The sequence below is a fragment of the Ursus arctos genome, unplaced genomic scaffold (assembly GCF_023065955.2).
Source record: "Ursus arctos isolate Adak ecotype North America unplaced genomic scaffold, UrsArc2.0 scaffold_10, whole genome shotgun sequence".
Taxonomy (NCBI): domain Eukaryota; kingdom Metazoa; phylum Chordata; class Mammalia; order Carnivora; family Ursidae; genus Ursus; species Ursus arctos.
In genome coordinates, this window is record NW_026622764.1 from 8,851,823 (window position 1) to 8,869,567 (window position 17,745).

At 39.7% G+C, this 17,745-nt stretch overlaps 1 long non-coding RNA gene across 10 annotated transcripts in view; it reads left to right on the plus strand.

Annotated features, from left to right (window-relative positions):
• LOC113251513 (uncharacterized) overlaps positions 1 to 17,745 on the plus strand; it is a 102,319-nt gene that overhangs the window by 8,047 nt on the left and 76,527 nt on the right. For all 10 annotated transcript variants that reach the window (XR_007188936.2, XR_007188935.2, XR_008957563.1 and 7 more), the window contains 2 exons: positions 1,422 to 1,540; positions 2,985 to 3,059. This is a non-coding gene — a long non-coding RNA (uncharacterized LOC113251513). The remainder of the gene's footprint in view (positions 1 to 1,421; positions 1,541 to 2,984; positions 3,060 to 17,745) is intronic.

Here is a 17,745-nt window from a genome sequence, read left to right on the forward strand (position 1 = left end):
CACTAATCTTTTTTTTTTTTAAATATCCCAACAGGGATGGGATGATATCTCATTGTGATTTTGCCTATAATGAAAAGCATCCTAATTCCATTTCTCTGAAATAGAAACTAATGACCAAAATTAGACTTCTGCCTTCAGAATTTCATATACAAACTTTTCATTTAACGTTATATTATTCACATTTTCAGAGTTTAAAAACTTATTTAAAAACAGGATTTGTAGATAGTTCAGTGAATATACCAAAACATTTTTAACCATTTCCTAATTTTTGAATATTTAAATTGTTTCTAAGGTTTTGCTTTTATGAGTAGTGCTATAACAAACATCCTTTATTTTTATTTATTTATTTATTTATTTATTTATTTATTTAATTTCTTTGAGGGAGAGCAAGTGCGAGAGAGCACAAATAGGAGGGAGGGGCAAAGGGAGAGGGAGAAGCAGACTCCCCGCTGAGCAGGGAGACTGACACAACAGGGCACTCTGTCCCAGGACCCTGAGACCATGACCTGAGCTGAAGGCAGACGTTTAACGGACTGAGCCACGCAGGCGCCCCTATAACAAACGTCTTACAAAACCAGAATCTTGATTACATCTCTGATTATTTTCTTAGAAAAAGTCCCAGAATTTTGGAATTTTCAAGGTGCATAAACATTTTCAAGTTTCTTAGTCAAAATGCATGAAAAGGTTTTTTAATATGAATTCTGAAGACCTGAACATGTAGGGAAAAAATGTTCATGAATCAACAAGAAATGAATATGTAAGCAAACATTCTAATTAGGTGACTCTACCCAAATATAGCCTTAGTGGCCAGCTTTTTTGAAAGAATTTCAAGCCAAATGGACCAAGGTCATTTTCAGATACTAGAATACAGCTCAGCAGGGAGAGTGGAGCACTTCATAGAGAACAGCGAGAGAGTGTCCTCACTCACGAGTGTCCTCAACAGTGGTCCATCCTAAAGATTAACTGACTTTGTAGAAGATGCTTAGAACTATTCCTGGCACATGGTGAGAGATAGAGAAGTGTTTGCTGCTTTGCTTAAGTGCTTGTCATATTTACAACTGAAAATTGGCGACAGTGGAAAGTAAACTGCAAATCTACATGTTGTAAGAAAGCATGCTGTTATGGTTATAAACTTCAACTATAAGTTCAGTTTTACAATTATAATTCCATCATAATGATCCTTAACAGGAGTAAAAATTTCTCAGTTTTCTTATCCAATACACTTTGATTTAGGACCTATTTGTGTGAGTGTGTGAGTAACTCCTAGAAAAATAATTGTGTATCCAAAGTAATTGGTTCAGGTTGTTCTACTTGTCATCGGTTTTGCAATAGCGCCACCTTCTGGTTAGAGTTTGCTTTTACAAGCAGGCATCTGTCCAGACTCGTTCCATCCTGCCTAGTGCATTGTGATTTTGTTCCAGGGGATCACTTGAGTGAGCCGTGGTAAAGCAGTCTCCGCAGACTACACTCTAAAGATGCTGACCGGATGGGTGGTATAGGATGAAAAAGCATTCAGAATACAAGAAACTAAGAAGTAATGGTAAGCATATAAACAAACTGCTACTGTGTCTAAACTTGGAATGAATGCTTCCTTGGTTCTGATGGAATGATTGAGTCTCCTTTAGAAAGATACAATGGAACTGAATAAGTTGCGGAAAAGGCCAGATGAAATTGTTGTGTCTAAAAGTCTCTCTCTCTGTCTCAAAACCTGGTGTGTACGAAGGTCAGGAACCACCTAAGATGGGTTTTGGGGCCACTAGGATGCCTACTTAGCTTTAATATAAGCATTTGGGTTTTTTTTGTTTGTTTGTTTTGTTTTTTTTATGTAAAGTTCGATGATTCATTAGTTGCGTGTAACACCCAGTACACCATGCAATACATGCCCTCCTTACTACCCATCACCAGCCTATCCCATTCCCCCACCCTCCTCCCCTCTGAAGCCCTCAGTTTGTTTCTCAGAGTCCATAGTCTCTCATGCTTCATTCCCCCTTCTGATTACCCCCCCTTCTTTATCCCTTTCTTCTTCTACCGATCTTCCTAGTTCTTATGTTTCATAGATGAGAGAAACCATATGATAATTGTCTTTCTCTGCTTGACTTATTTCACTTAGATAATAATATAAGCATTTGAATGCAGCCATAGGAGTCCATCTACAGCCCTCGTTCTCGAACCTACCCCTCACCCTGTCCCCTTTTAAAGTAGGAAGTTAAAATTTGAGACAACTGCTGTCAGCACACCCAGATTTTCACCAAACTCCTCCCACTTTTATATTTCGGTAAAAATAATGCCTTACAGCAATTTGTATTCAACACAACACAATTGGTATTCAGATTCAATAGTAAAGATCACTTACTGCTCAATTCAGGTACAAGATACGTACAGTCCCCCCACCTTTCTCACTCTCATTCACTTTCTCACTCAGAGAAGCTTATAGAATGAATGGGATTCTTTCTGTTACAGGAAAACCCTTGAATTCCCTCCAAGGTGTAAGGCTTAAGGATTTTTCACTACATTTGTTCTTGGAACTGGCCTCAGGGTAAAGATGAGAAAATCCCCTCCTGTCAAGCAGCTCCCAGTTAACACAAAATTGACAATTTATTAGCAGCAACAATTTTCTTGAGACAAACGTCACATGTGATCAAGACAACTTAGACTGAGCCTCTCAGGCTGAGAATCTCCCACCTCAATGTCCCAAATTCAATGACTACACGGAGGTACACTATTTACTCTGGTTTATTCAACCTTTCACAATGGATTGAAAGCAAGATCTTCCTATGGTAAGGCCGTGAACAGCTTACTGAACTAACATCTGGGTGTGTGCAATCCTTGGTTGTATTGTGATACTTTCAAGCAAAAAACATATACTAATTCTCAGTTATAGAAAATAATTCAGAGGTCTTTTCTGAGAGAAGAATGACACTAAAAGAATAACTGGCTTGTTTTGTTTGTTTGTTTCTAAACTTGTTAAATGGACTTCTCAACAGAAACTAAAGCTGACTTAAAGGGCCAGTCGATCTCATTTGAGGCACACAAACCAAAATTTCGTCCTGAATTGATACGTGAGTATTAAGAAATTGATAATGATTATTTCCCTTTATTCCTTCTCTAAATCTCTTAAGTCTCTCTGTCTCCCCCTTCCCTAACACACACTCTTGTGAAAACTGTTCCTGTTATGTGAATCTCAGTCACCCCAACTAAAAGTAGATTTGACAGACCAGATCTGGTGACTTGTAAATATAGGTTTCCCTCAAAGAACCAAGACCTGAGTGGTGTTCCAAACAAGGAGGAACCTGTAGACATCTCCAGTTCACCTGCTATATTTGGATTTGTGAGATCATTAGTCAGAGGCTTACTTATCTCCTACACAAAATTATTTCAAGGTCTGTGGGAGTGTTCTCCAGTCAAGGTTGATCAATCTTTATTACTTTCAATTTATAGCTTCCCAGATGCTTAAGTTGGCAAAGACTTTTTTTTTAATTTTAGAAAAGCAAGTTCCTTGATTATAGTTAATAATACTGTGTTCTATACTTGAAAGTTGCTGAAAGAGTAGATCTTCAATGTTCTCACCACAAAAAGGAAATGGTAATTATGTGATGTGATGCAGGTGTTACCTAATCCTAGGGTGGTTATTATTTTGCAATATGTAAGTGTATCAAATCAACACCTTAAAGTTACACAATGTTATGTGCCAATTAAAAAAAGAAAAGAAAAGCAAGTTCCTTATCTGCCCTCCTTGAGCTATTTTCAATGACCTGAATTCATGTGGCTATTCAAATTAATAACAGAGAGACTTAAAGAGATTTTCTTTGAGAGTCTCTGAGAACATCTACAGTATAGCATGAAAAAATAAGAGAAGGCAGAGGGGAGTGGGTGGGGAGATGGGCAAGATGGTGAAGGGGAGTGGGAGGTACCGGCTTTGGTTATGGAAGGAATATGTCACCAGGCTAAAAGCTACAGCGCAGGGAATACAGTCAATGGTCCTGTAATAGGGTTGTATGGTGATGGATGGTAGCGACCCTTGTGGTGAGCAGAGCATAATGTATAGACTTGTCAAATCATTATGTTGTAAACCTGAAACTAATGTACCATTGTGTGTTAACGATACTTCAGTAAAAAAGGGGAAAAAAAGAGTGAGGGCTGAGTGTTAACAGGCGTAGGCTTTGAACCCAAGATGGCGGCCCTGAACCTTTGAACACCCATAAACTCTCCATGTTTAAACTGAGGGGAACTACAATTTAATTCGTTCAGCTAAATAAATCATTTATACAGGAGGAGAGATTTGGTGCTTAAGACCTAATTGACCATAAAACAAAGAACTAGATTTTATATAATTGTGTTTCTGCTTATAATAAAATCTCTCTATAAATGTTATCCTAAAAATGAATTATTAAACCTGTCCCTGGCCTTCCATGTAATTCTGGCTTGTTGTCCCCCAAATGCTCTACACCAACAAAGTGGATAGCTTTTCTGTAACTGCAAATCTGATTTCCCCAGCTTGCATTGTAAGCCTCAAGGACTACCTCTGCCAACATTTTCTTCAACATTTCCTCCCTGTAAATGTTACAAATATGTACGATCCATGATTTCTCCAGCAGTGAACCATCCCACCTGTGGTTCTTTGCCTGGTCCTCCAGGAACTCCCAGGGCATCGTGGCTTCCGTTGGTTGGTTTTCTTCTCCACATCTGGCTGTTGGATTCTTGGATTCTGGTCTCTGGCTCTGGCGGTAGCAATGCTATCTTGTCTTCCCCCTGTTCCCTCCCCCCCCACTGTCCTCCATCTTGTCTCCAGCAGGTCCCTTTCAGGACCTTTCTCTGTTCTCAGCCAGACAGCAGCAGACGAATGTCAATTTTTATATCTATGTCTGACCCTAATTCCACTTTGCAGCCATCCCTGGTGTTTGCCTTAATTTAATCTCTACATTAACCTGCTTAAAAAATTTCCAAAAGTTACTACCTGCATTTGCATTCATTCTGCCAATCAATAAATATCCCACAAATTTGGCATTTAAAAACCCCCTGCAAATGCAACTAAAAAAAAAAAAAGGTTCAATTTAGAAAGAGCTTTCAACACACCATCTCAAGAGCTCACTAGTCAACTCTAATGGCATAAACATCCATACAGTCCATAGTAACAGCTCCCTACTATGAAGACCGTTCAACATCTTCAGACTGAAAAAAATACTGTATGTGTAGAATGATTCTTTTCCGTGACCGCCAAGGAAAAAGGAATGGCTAATATTTCTGGAGAAATTAGCTCTAACCCTCAATGAGTGTGAAGATTGGAGAAGATGCTTTCTTCCAAGACAGCAAATAGGCTGGAAAAGTGTGATTTGTCAGGACTTTTCTTTCCTTTTAAAAATAAGACACTCAGATGCTTGCAAAGCAGGTACACGCGTAGGTGTGAGTTAAGGGCTGAGAGTTGGGGAGTAATCAAAGCAAGAGGGAGATCCACTCTATTTTCATTTTAGTATTTAACAAGGAGGGGGGCCTCAGGGTGACTGCACTGGGTGAGGCCAGCATCAGAGGGAGGCGCTCAGTGTCAGGAACAGCTGGGACCAACAGTCCTTGAACCAGAGAGGGACGGCCGTGTGTGAGATTTGCATGTGTAGTTTCTGCACATGCTATGCTCCTTTGTAGACTGTCAGCCACAGTTCCAGTCTTTTCTGTCACTTGGAGCTCTTCACTGCTGAGGGACTGCCCTCCTTCTCCCCAGATTTGACCATTTCATAGAATTTCTAGGGACGTACAGTGTCCTTTGTTGAGGACTGAGGAATACGCTCATACTGGGGGACATGCCTTCCATGGCAGGTGGCACGCATAGGAAAGAGCCTTCGTCGCTGTTAGGCAAAACCACACACTGTAGTAAGAATGGCTGGGGGTTGGAAGAAGTCTTTGATATAATAGACACTTAGATTTTCTCTTTTTAAAAATATTCTATTTATTTATTTGTCATAGAAAGAGAGAGAGATAGCACAAGCATGGGGAGCAGCAGGCAGAGGGAGAAGCAGACTCTCTGCTGAGTAGGGAGCCAGATGCGGGACTCGATTCCAGGACTCTGGGATCATGACCTGAGCCAAAGGCAGATGCTTAAAAGACTGAGCCACCCAGGTGTTCAATTTTTTTTTTAAGATTTTATTTATTTATTTGTCAGAAAGAGAGAGAGAGACACTTAGGTTTTCTGAGCAAAGGTGTTTGAGCACAATAGGTACTTCATAATATTTATGATTAATGGTTTCCAGGACTTACGTTATCCATACAAGCCCACCATTCTGGCTGGAGAAATGGACATTCTGAGGAAACAAGCCAACCCAGCATTTCTAAGTATGAGAAAACCTAAGGAAACAATCTAATATCATAAATTTCCCACCAGACTGCTATTTCCCAATTGTTTATGCTGAATTCTGTTAAGCATACATATGTGACGACTGCTCAGACGATGACTCCCCAGGACACCCCCTCAAACGGGAAGGCATCTGTCTGGTCTCCGTTGGAAAGCATGCTAAAAATGTCTTCACTTTGGCATTAAATCAGAGTATTGGAACAGGGTATACTCCAAAGTAAACGTTTCTTATTTTTCTTTTTTAGTAAGGTGTTTCACATTTATGATCTAACTTTGTAGGATCTAGGGACTTCACACGTTGCATTTTTTAAACGTGAAGGTAAGGCTGTAGTTTTGGTCTTGAAAAATAGTAGTTGTGTTAATTATCAGAGATGAGAGTGTAACTAAATATTTTTAAAAATGTGTGCCTGAGATCATGAAGACACATGGATGTATTTAGCTTAGCAGAAAAATCAACTCCCACCCTAAGCCAAAAATATGCCATCGAACAAAGTTTACTCCAAAAGGAGGATTTTCATAGTTTGGTAATAAATTAAAATTTTACTTTCTAAACAATAGAGAACGATTCAAGCTCTTCATGTCTTCAGAAAGTAACAAATTTACTTACTCAGACTATGTAATACTGTTCGATAAGGGAACATTTACAGGTCACTTTTCAATGCTTTAGTGACACATGAGAATTTACTCCAGGTTGGTATCTGCAATAGTAACGCCAGAGCTTAGTGTAAGATGAGAGCTATTTGTGACAAGGAGAATGTTCATGAGCTCGTAACTGGTGACGTCATAAGTGTAAATGATGGCTAAAATAATAGTGTTGGAGTAACAGATATCTTCATAGTAGAAGGTCTCTCTCCAGGGTAGCCCTGGTCCTCTATTTTTGTTTGCTGTCATGAGAAAATACTCATTGACATAAAACCATAACTTACATTTCATAATTGGGTGGGTGGTTTCACACCCTTCTGGTGATTCTACCAGATTTGGAGTAGCTTTGAATTTTCCCATTGGGGAAGCCATGTTCCTTCAATACCAGGGTGAGTGTCCTATTTACTAGAGTTGAGATGTAGGGACCATTTGCAGCAGTAAAGGAAAGGTCCAGGGCTGGAAGCAGAATGTTATGGTAGCAGTGGGGATGTGTGTTGAGATGAGGGGAAGCAGTGGCTGGAGTCTGTGAGAGGAAACCTTCAGGAGGAGGCCAACTTGTCTGTCCTTGCTGCACGAGGGCACAAACAACTTTTGCAATTTGTGGTGCCTCCAACCATTCTTGGTTTCCCCAGCCACCCTGCGTGTCACGACTATGGTGAGACACCCCTGGACATGCCTCCTTTCCCTGAGGTGTGCACAAGAGGACTCTGAGTTACTTAGGACATCATTAGATTAAGATGCAATGGCTTTCTATGGCTAGTTGAGGGCTGCAGGGCCCAGAGGAGTCTAAGGAAGTGTTGACCATATAAAACTGGGAAAAAGAAGAGAGGCAGTGGAGCCTGAGGGCTGACTGGAACCAGGAACATAAATGCCACCAGGGCCCCTTTTCTCCAGCTCTTGACTGTTTTACTCAGTATGTTGACTTCATTCTCTTATTCCAGACACTTCCTGCATTTGATGGACGCACGGCCCCTGAGTTTAATGTCTCATGGTTCCACTAAGGAAAGATTACCCTTTAGCTCTCTTCAGTATCAAGTCACATATCTTTATAATGATGCTGGGGGAAAGGGAAGGCAGCAGTTATTTTGTATTTCTGAGTCAGACAGTCAAAAATTCCAAGGAAATCCCACTGGAACAGCTCAGCTCACAGACCCATCCTTGCATGCATCAGCTGGGGTCGATGGACGGGGTCACTGAGAACATGGAACCTCCACTCCAGCCTGGCAGATGGAGTAGGCCAGCTCTTGGGAAGAGGGACATATGCTTGGAGGACACATCATGGATTTTGAGCACAGGAGTAGGATTGTTCCATCTAGTTGTGAGTCAGGAACTCAATTCCTTTCATTATTGCGGTGTGAATGTCCCCAATTTTATTTCACTGAATTCCAAGCTTTATTTCCCATTTCTCTTGTTCTTACCAAGAGTCATAGTGCCTAATAGATGCTCAAAAAGAGTTTCGTTAAATTGAGTGGGGTTTGTTTTCATGTCAATGATGGTATGCAAATACATTTTACAATTTTCAAATACAGAGTTCAGAATTCCAGAAAATCGTATTCCAAATTTCCCTTCCACATCTGTCACAAATATTTTATTTTGTAAGGAGCTGTAGTCACGACCCTTGGCTCTTGCTTCATGTACACCAGTGAAGTTCAGAGATTAGGAAGAGTATCTACCTACTTTCTTTTTGAAATTCACAATGAATTGGTTGTACAAAGTGCAAAGTGGCTAAGGTGGCATCCCATATTGGGTGTCACTCATACAACAGGGCTCATAATGAATTACATGATGCCGCTTCATATGGAAAAGGCTTTATTAAACAAAACAAGGCAGAGTCATCGTGAAGAGAAAGCATGAGTCACCCGTTCTTATTTCTCTAGTTATCCCAAGAGAGATATACCAGAGTCCATTGGACACTCACTGTGGGTTTGAAGTTCAGTGGCGAGACCATCCTACTATGCGGCCAAAGTAAAAACAACCAGGTCAACAAGGAACACAGCATCTGTTTGGAAGCAAAACAGTCTGGCTTTGGGTGCCAACTGATTGTAAGAGTTTTTCAAGGATACCAGTTGCTCAGAACCTGATAACTTTGGAGGGCATGGAGGAATGGTGCCATCAGAAACTAGGGTAAGATGTGCTTAGAAACAGCTCTTCCTGATGAAAGAAGGGGGCACTCTTGCTGCTTGTTGAAGTTGGCTCATTACCCTTGGAGTCATTTTTGGGGATAGGAAATATAGGGGTACGGAGGAGAAAGATTACTTTTAAACTAGGGGGCCAAGATGCACTGGATATTTTCCATTTCCTCCTCCAAGGCCACTTTCCATTCTTCTTTGCCCTTCTCTGTGCTCCAGGAGACAGACTTTATCATCCACATTCCCGTTTCCTCTCTCTTTTGGCCAGTGGGAGGCCATGGTCGGATGGGATGGGGAGAGGAGAGGATGACCAGGGTATCCGCGTCCACAGCTTCAGTCTTTCTGTGAGTTGGTCTTGTCCCTCTACGGAAGGCTACAGCTCTTGTTAGTTGTCACTTTTCTATTATAGCTACTCTCTGGTTTTTAGTACATGCTCCCTGACCTTGCCCCTTTGACAATGGTGATAACTACTTCTAAAATGTGACAACCCTTCTATTGGCTGGGCCAACGTTTTTTCACTGAAATGGGACCTTGGTGGTGCATTACTATGTCCAACACAACCTTATGGCTTCCACATCTGTATTCAACTCCCCCCCCGCCCCAGTCTTCCAAGTCTTTTCCAAATTATAATTGTATTGGTTCTGATTTTAACTTTTTATTCATATTTAATAATGTGAACTTCTGTAAACCCAAACAAAATTTAACATTTATTGAAGGCCAGCTATGAATCCAATACTAATCAGACATTTTCATAAATTATTGTCTTTTATTTTTTCACAGTAACTATGTAAGATATATTACGCATCTCATTTGGAGACTCAGAAAGATTGAGCTTAAGACATCATGTCTGTTTGGCATGGATACCTACATCATAACTACTGTGCCACACTTCCTAAGTCCTTCATGCAGCAGGGCAAAAATAATTTGCTAATACAAGTAGAAGCAAGAACATATCCCACTCTCTTCTTTGTCAATCCTGTCCATAACATGAAGATAAAGTTAAGACCAAACAACTGTGATAGAATCCGTCAGTTGTAAGCTACCTGTTTAAAAATGCTATTTTTTTCCTTAAACTCATTTTGAGTTTTTTTCCCTAGAGAGTCTTCAGCTGTTGCTTCTGCCTATCTTGGCTCTGTCCTGAATATCTACTCATCTGTCTTAAAATCACTTCACCATGGCTTCTGTAGCCTTTCCTTCTTTTTTTGTCATAAGCCCCCATCTGTTTGTCATTGATTCCTACCCCTCTCCCTTCCTTGGCTGTGCTCTGCTTTTTTTAAAAAAAATTTTTATTTAAATTCAATTTAGTTAACATACACTGTATTATTAGTTTCAGGGGTAGAGCTTAGTGATTCATCAATTGCATACAACACCCAGTGCTCATTACATCATGTGCCCTCCTTAATGCCCATCACCCAGTTACCCCATCCTCCACCCACTACCCCTCCAGCAACCCTCAGTTTGTTCCCTATACTTGAGAGTCTCTTATGGTTTGCCTCCATCTCAGTTTTTATATTATTTTATTTTTCCTTCCCTTCATCTTTTTTGTTTCTTCAATTCCACATATGAGTGAAATCATATGATAATTGTCTTTCTCTGATTGAGTTGTTTTGCTTAGCATAATACCCTCCAGTTCCACTCATGTTGTTGCAAATGGCAAGATTTCACTTTTTTGGATGGCTGAGTAATATTCTGTTGAATATATATCCCGCATCTTCTTTATCTATTTATCTGTCGATGGACTCTGGGCTCTTTCCATAGTTTGACTATTGTGGACATTGCTGCTATAAACATTGGGGTGCAGGTGCCCCTTCAAATCACTGTGTTTGTATCCTTTGGATAAATACATAGTAGTACAATTGCTGGGTCGTAAGATAGTTCTATTTTTAACTTCTTGAGGAACCTCCAGAGTGGCTGCACCAGTCTGCATTTCCAGCAACAGTGTAAGAGGGTTCCCCTTTATCCATATCTTCACAAATATCTGTTGTTTCCTGAGTTGTTAATTTTAGCCATTCTGACTGGTGTGAGGTGGTATCTCATTATGGTTTTGATTTGTATCCCTGATGCCTAGTGATTTTGAACTTTTTTTTTCATGTTTCTGTTGGCCATTTGCATGTCTTCTTTGGAGAAATGACTGTTCATGCCTTCTGTCCATTTCTTAACTGGATTTTTTTTGGGGGGGTGTTGAGTTTGGTACGTTCTTTGTAGGTTTTGGATACTAGCCCTTTATCTGATATGTGATTTGCAAATATCTTCTCTCATTCTGTCTGTTGCCTTTTAGTTTTGTTGACTGTTTCCTTTGCTGTGCAAAAGCTTTTTATCTGATGAAGTCCCAATAGTTCATTTTTGCCTTTGTTTCCCTTGCCTTTGGAGATATGTCTAGCAAGAAGTTGCTGTGGCTGAGGTCACAGAGGTTGCTGCCTGTGTTCTCCTCTAGGATTTTGATGGATTCCTGTCTCACATTTAGGTCTTTCATCCATTTTGAGTTTATCTTTGTGTTGGTGTAAGAAAATGGTCCAGTTTCATTCTTCTACATGTGGCTGTCAAATTTTCCCAACACCATTTGTTGAAGAGACTGTCTTTTTTCCATTGGATATTCTTTCCTACTTTGTCAAAGATTAGTTGATCATAGAGTTGAGGGTCCATCTGGGTTCTCTATTCTGTTCCATTGATCTATGTGTCTGTTTTGGTGCCGGTACCACTGTCCTGATGATTACAGTTTTGTAATAGAGCTTCAAGTCTGGAATTGTGATGCCTCCAGCGTTGGTTTTCTTTTTCAACATTCCTTTGGCTATTTGGGGTCTTTTCTGGTTCCGTACAAATTTTAGGGTTGTTTGTTCCAGCTCTGTGAAAAATATTGGTGGTATTTTGATAGGGATTGCATTGAATGTGTAGATTGCTTTGGATAGCATAGACATTTTAACAGTATTGGTTCTTCCAATTCATGAGCATGGGATGTTTTTCTATTTCTTTGTGTTTTCCTCAATTTCTTTCACAAGTGTTCTATAGTTTTCAGAGTACAGATCCTTTACCTCTTTGGTTAGGTTTATTCCTAGGTGTCTTATGGTTTTTGGTGCAATTGTAAATGGGATTGATTCCTTGATTTCTCTTTCTTCTGTTTCATTGTTAGTGTATAGGATCGCAACTGACTTTTGTGCATTGATTTTATATCCTACAACTTTGCTGAATTCCAATGGCAGGTGTCTTTATAAGAGAAAGAAGGAGGAACTCTGACACAGAGACATAGGGGGAGCACCATGTGAAGACAAAGAAAGAGACTGGAGTTACATAGCTACGAGCTAAGGAACGCCAAGAAATGCCACGACCACTAGAAATTGAAAGGTGCAAGGAGTGACTGTAATAGTTAGCCAAATTCAGATGCACATTAGAAATTTTAAATCTTTGATCTCTGCTAAGATTTCAAGGTGGTAATGACATTTTTTTTCCACATGAACTATATAGTTTTGATCAGGTTTCATCTCATGTATTCATAAAGTCTACTCAAATTTCCAGCCAACATTGATCTCCTCTTCCTAATGGTCTATAGCCCTGCAGTGTCTGGGGCTGCTAAACACTAAATATTTTTACATATCCATTACATTTGATTCTATGTTGTATAACCTGGTCCAGGTTAATCCTGATTGCGTAACAATAGGTAGCATTTTTGAGCATATAGCTTTTGTGTGTACATGGTATGTATCAGTTCTAAACCCTTCAGCAATGCTGCAAAGTAAGTATTAACCATATTTTATAAAGGAGGACGCTGAAGTTCAGAGAAAGTAACTGACAGCTAATTCAGGGCAGAATCGCATCTGGAATTTGCTGTCTCTTTGACTCCAAGGCCTAATGCCTTCCTACTGGGTTATTCTGCTTTTTCAGAAATTTCTGTAAGTCAGTAAGTTGAAAATTAAAATTTTTTTTTTCAGAGAAACGATCTCTCCCATATATTTATTTAACCTACAGTGTATCGGTATAACAATCTATACAGCCGTAAGTGAATGTTCACAGGTGAATTCCAATTGGATATAGTTTGAATATATCTTTTCCAGTTGGAACAGCAGAATTTGGGAACTTGAACCCTGGATTACTGGAGGCCAGCCGAGAACTAGGTAGGAGTGGCTTGGTAGGATTTCTGATGAGGTTGGGGCTTAAAAATGAGAGGAAGGAGATCCAAGGTTTTGGGGAGCAAAATGCTTTGGTGGGGGCACTTCATGTTCTTTTGCCAGATTGGACACCTAGGGGCCCAGACTTTTTTCCTTCTGCCTCTCACTTTAAGAAGAGTTTCATGGTGCGGAGGTTTTGTCTGCAGGCTTTGATTTCCACTGCATTCAACGGTTGATTTTGTGGAGGGTTTCCCTCCTTGGGCCTCCTGCTGAGTAGAACAAAAGCTCACAGCTTTTCCTAAATGGTTGAAATAAGCACAGAGCCCCGTAGGTATGTTTTATGGTTGCTAACTCTTAGCATCTGTGGAGAATTATGAAGCAGAAGCAATAAAAAAGTAAAATTTTCATGTTAACAAATCCTCCCCCCCCCCCCAAAGTTGCCCCTGGTGTTCATTGGATGCAACGAGCAAAAATTTTCTCTTATTTTTCTTTCGCTATAAACCCTTCTCCACTCTTAGGAGCACCACACAACCTTCTCTTCCCTTTTTTTTTTCTTCCAGAATTAGTGGGCTTGGGTCCCACTCCTTAAAAAAACAAGGCTCCATCCTACGTCTTTCCTTCTCAGTTACTTGGCTCTTGAAATGAAATGTCATCCTTTCTTTGTTTTGGAGTTTTCTGATTAACCTCTTGGGGGCAGCAACTCCTTAGTACTTAATGTCATTTTCCCAGATGGGATGATGTAGATTTCCAGTGAAGCCATGATGGCGTATTTGTTCTGTCTTCTCTACTGAAGTGTGTTATGATGTCACTATTTTAATTCTATGCTTCCTTCCATTAACTAAAATAGTAAACACATGAATCAAAGTCATATGTCTTTGTAAATTAAAAGAGGACAAATTTGCGTGTTCAATGAAAGAAGCAGTTGATAAATTGGCTCACAGCTTAATTTAGCTCACTTTCATTTTTCTGAAAATCATGGTGAAAAATACATTTTTCCCCACTAATTCACCCAAAGTTGGATTGTTCTTTTTTTTAAGTTTTAATTTAAATTCCAGTTAGTTAACATACAGAGTAATATTAGTTTCAGGTGTACAATATAGCGATTCAACCCTTCCATACATCACCCAGTGCTCATCAAGTGCACTCCTTAATCCCCATCACCTGTTTAACCTTTCTCCCTCCCTCCTTCCCTCTGGTAACCATCACTGTATTCCCTATAGTTAAGAGTCTGTTTCTTGGTTTGCCTCTCTCTCTTTTGTCCCCCCTTTATCCATTTATTTTGTTTCTTAAATGCCACATCTGAATGTAATCATATGGTATTCGTCTTTTGCTGAGTGACTGATTTCATATAGCATAATATACTCTAGTTCCACCCATGTCACTGCAAATGGCAAGATTTCATTCTTTTTTATGTCTGAGTCATGTACCATTGCATATATATACTACATCTTCTTTATCCATTCATCTATCAGTGGACACTTGGGCTGTTCCCATAATTTGGTTATTGTAGGTAATGCTGCTATAAACATTGGGGTGCATGTATCCCTTTGAATTAGTATTTTTGCATTCTTTGGGTAAATAAAAATTGGATTGTTCTTTAACTGTTTTATGTGTTTTGTTTCCATACATGATTGTAACCTGCATTTGTAGGTCAAAGGCTACAAGTTACACTTTTCATTTATTTTTTAATTAGCCCAGTGCTTATGAATGTATTTTTGTAGGTACTTAATAATGTGAAAGCTATTGCCTTGGATTGAATTAAATTATTTTAATGAATATTTAAGGGTCTGTTTTAGAGAAGGCATAATTCCAGATAATGAAGACACAAAGATAAATAAGATATAATCCTTTTATTCTCAAGGAACTCACTTGTCTTTTTAAATCTTTTTTTTTTTTAAAGATTTTATTTATTTATTCGACAGAGATAGAGAAAGCCAGCGAGAGAGGGAACACAAGCAGGGGGAGTGGGAGAGGAAGAAGCAGGCTCATAGCAGAGGAGCCTGATGTGGGGCTCGATCCCATAACGCCAGGATCACGCCCTGAGCCGAAGGCAGACACTTAACCGCTGTGCCACCCAGGTGCCCCTGTCTTTTTAAATCTTTATGTCCAAGTCTTTATGTATTGCTTTTTTTTTTTTTTTAAGATTTTATTTATTTATTTAACAGAGATAGAGACAGCCAGCGAGAGAGGGAACACAAGCAGGGGGAGTGGGAGAGGAAGAAGCAGGCTCATAGCAGAGGAGCCTGATGTGGGGCTCGATCCCATAACGCCGGGATCACGCCCTGAGCCGGAAGGCAGAGGCTTAACTGCTGTGCCACCCAGGCGCCCCTATGTATTGTTTTGAATAGGTAGTAGAGATATGTGATTCCAAGTTAAAGCAATGTGTTGAGATTGACATTGAGAAGTGTAGTTCCTATTTATGTCTCTGTCCTTCCTCCCTCCAAGTCCAATCAATCCCCAGTTGGTAATCATTTTCATTAATGCCATGTATCCTTTTAATGTTTCTTCACGTAGATACAAGCAAATACACAAATATATGTATTTTCCTATTTTCTTTCTTATAAAAAGTTAGCACATAAGCCATTCTTACCTTGCTTTCTCCTCTTAATGTCTTCCAAAGAACTTTTTATTTCTTTACATAGTGTTCTTACCCTATTTTAAAAAAATGACTGCTTATATCCAATAAAGTGTTAGCATCCAAAATACATAAAGAACTTACACAACTCAACACCAAAACCCCCCAAATATTCCAATTAAAAATGGGCGGAAGACATGAACAGTCATTTTTCCAAAGAAGACATCCAGATGGCCAACAGACACATGAAAAGATGTTTGACCTCACTAATCATCAGGGAAATGTAAATCAAAACCACAATGAGATACCACCTCACACCTGTCAGAGTGGCTAAAATAAAAAACATAAGAAACTAGTGTTGGAGAGGATGTGGAGAAAAAGAAACCCTCGTGCACTCTTGGTGGGAATGCAAACTGGTGCAGCCACTGTGGAAAACAGTATGGAAGTTCTTCAAAAAATTGAAAATAGAATTACCATATGATCCAGTCATTCCACTACTATTTACCTAAAGAATATGAAAACATTAATTTGAAAAGCATATATGCACCCTTAAGTTCATTGTAACATTTTTTACAATAGCCAAGATATGGAAGCAACTCAAATGTCCACTGATAAAGAAGATAAGGTATATATACATACACAATGAAATATTATTCAGCCATAAAAAAAAGGATGAAATCTTTCCATTTGCAACAATATGGATGGAGTTAGGAGAGTATAATGCTAAGTGAAGTAAGTTAGCCAGAGAAAGACAAATACCATATGATTTCACTCACATGTGGATTTAAGAAATAAAATGAATGGATGAAAAAAAAAGAAACAAAGAACTAGACTTAACTATAGAGAACAAACTGATGGTTATCAGAAGGAAGTGGGGGGGATGAGTGAACTAGGTGAAGGGGATTGAGTACACTTATTGTGATGAACATTGGGTGATATATGGAAGAGTCGAATCGCAATATTGTACACCTAAAAGCTAATATGACGCTCTATGTTAACTATATTGGAATTAAATTTAAACAAATGGCTGCATAATATTCATAATGTGTATGATTGTTTAACCCAGGATTTTCACCCTTGACACTATGGAAATTTGGGGTGGGATAATTTTTTGTTATGGAGGTTGTCCCTTTGCCCACTAGAAGCCAGGACCCTGTTCCCCCTGGTGTGACAGCCAAGAATAAATCATCTTAGTTGAGAACTGCTGGTTTAAACAATCTTCTAATGAGGAACACTTGGGTTCCTTCCAATCTTTTATTTCACAAACCATGCAGGAATGAGTAATCTTATACATATGTTATTTTGTATGTGTGCAGGATATAAATTACTAGCCATGGTATTGCTGGTTAAAGTGAAAGTACCTTTTGTAAATTTGGAAATATTGCAAAATTTCTCCCCCTAGGGTCATGCCATTTTGGAGACCCAACAACAATGTATGAGATGGTGATTATCTTTCTATGTAGCAAACTACAGCATAAAGAAACATGAAGAATCATGACAGGCCTGTTACACTCAGAGCTTCAGTGTGGCAGAGGTGTGGGGCTCATAGAGAGAGCATAGACTGGGAATGGTCTCCTATGACAAAGAGGAAGGTAGGATTTTATGAGCTAGAACATGGAGCTCACCACAGCTGGTTAGTAGGAAAGTGGGGATGGGACAGAACTTGGTCTGTGTTGAGACAAAGCTGGGGGCACACGGGAGACTCACCAGAGCTAGAAGGAATTTTTGCCTGGACCTCAAAATCCACTGTTGCAGTCATCCAGGATGGGTGGGGAATGGGGTGGCACAGGGGACAGACAAGGGCAGAGACCACATCGGGGAGGTTCCCCTAGCTCTCCATGCTCTGCCCTTGCTCCTGCTTCACCTGAGGTTACCCATAATTCAGATCACCTCACTTCTCTGCTTACACCCTCCATGGCCCCCAGTGCATTCTGAGTAAACACGTAATTGCTTAGAATG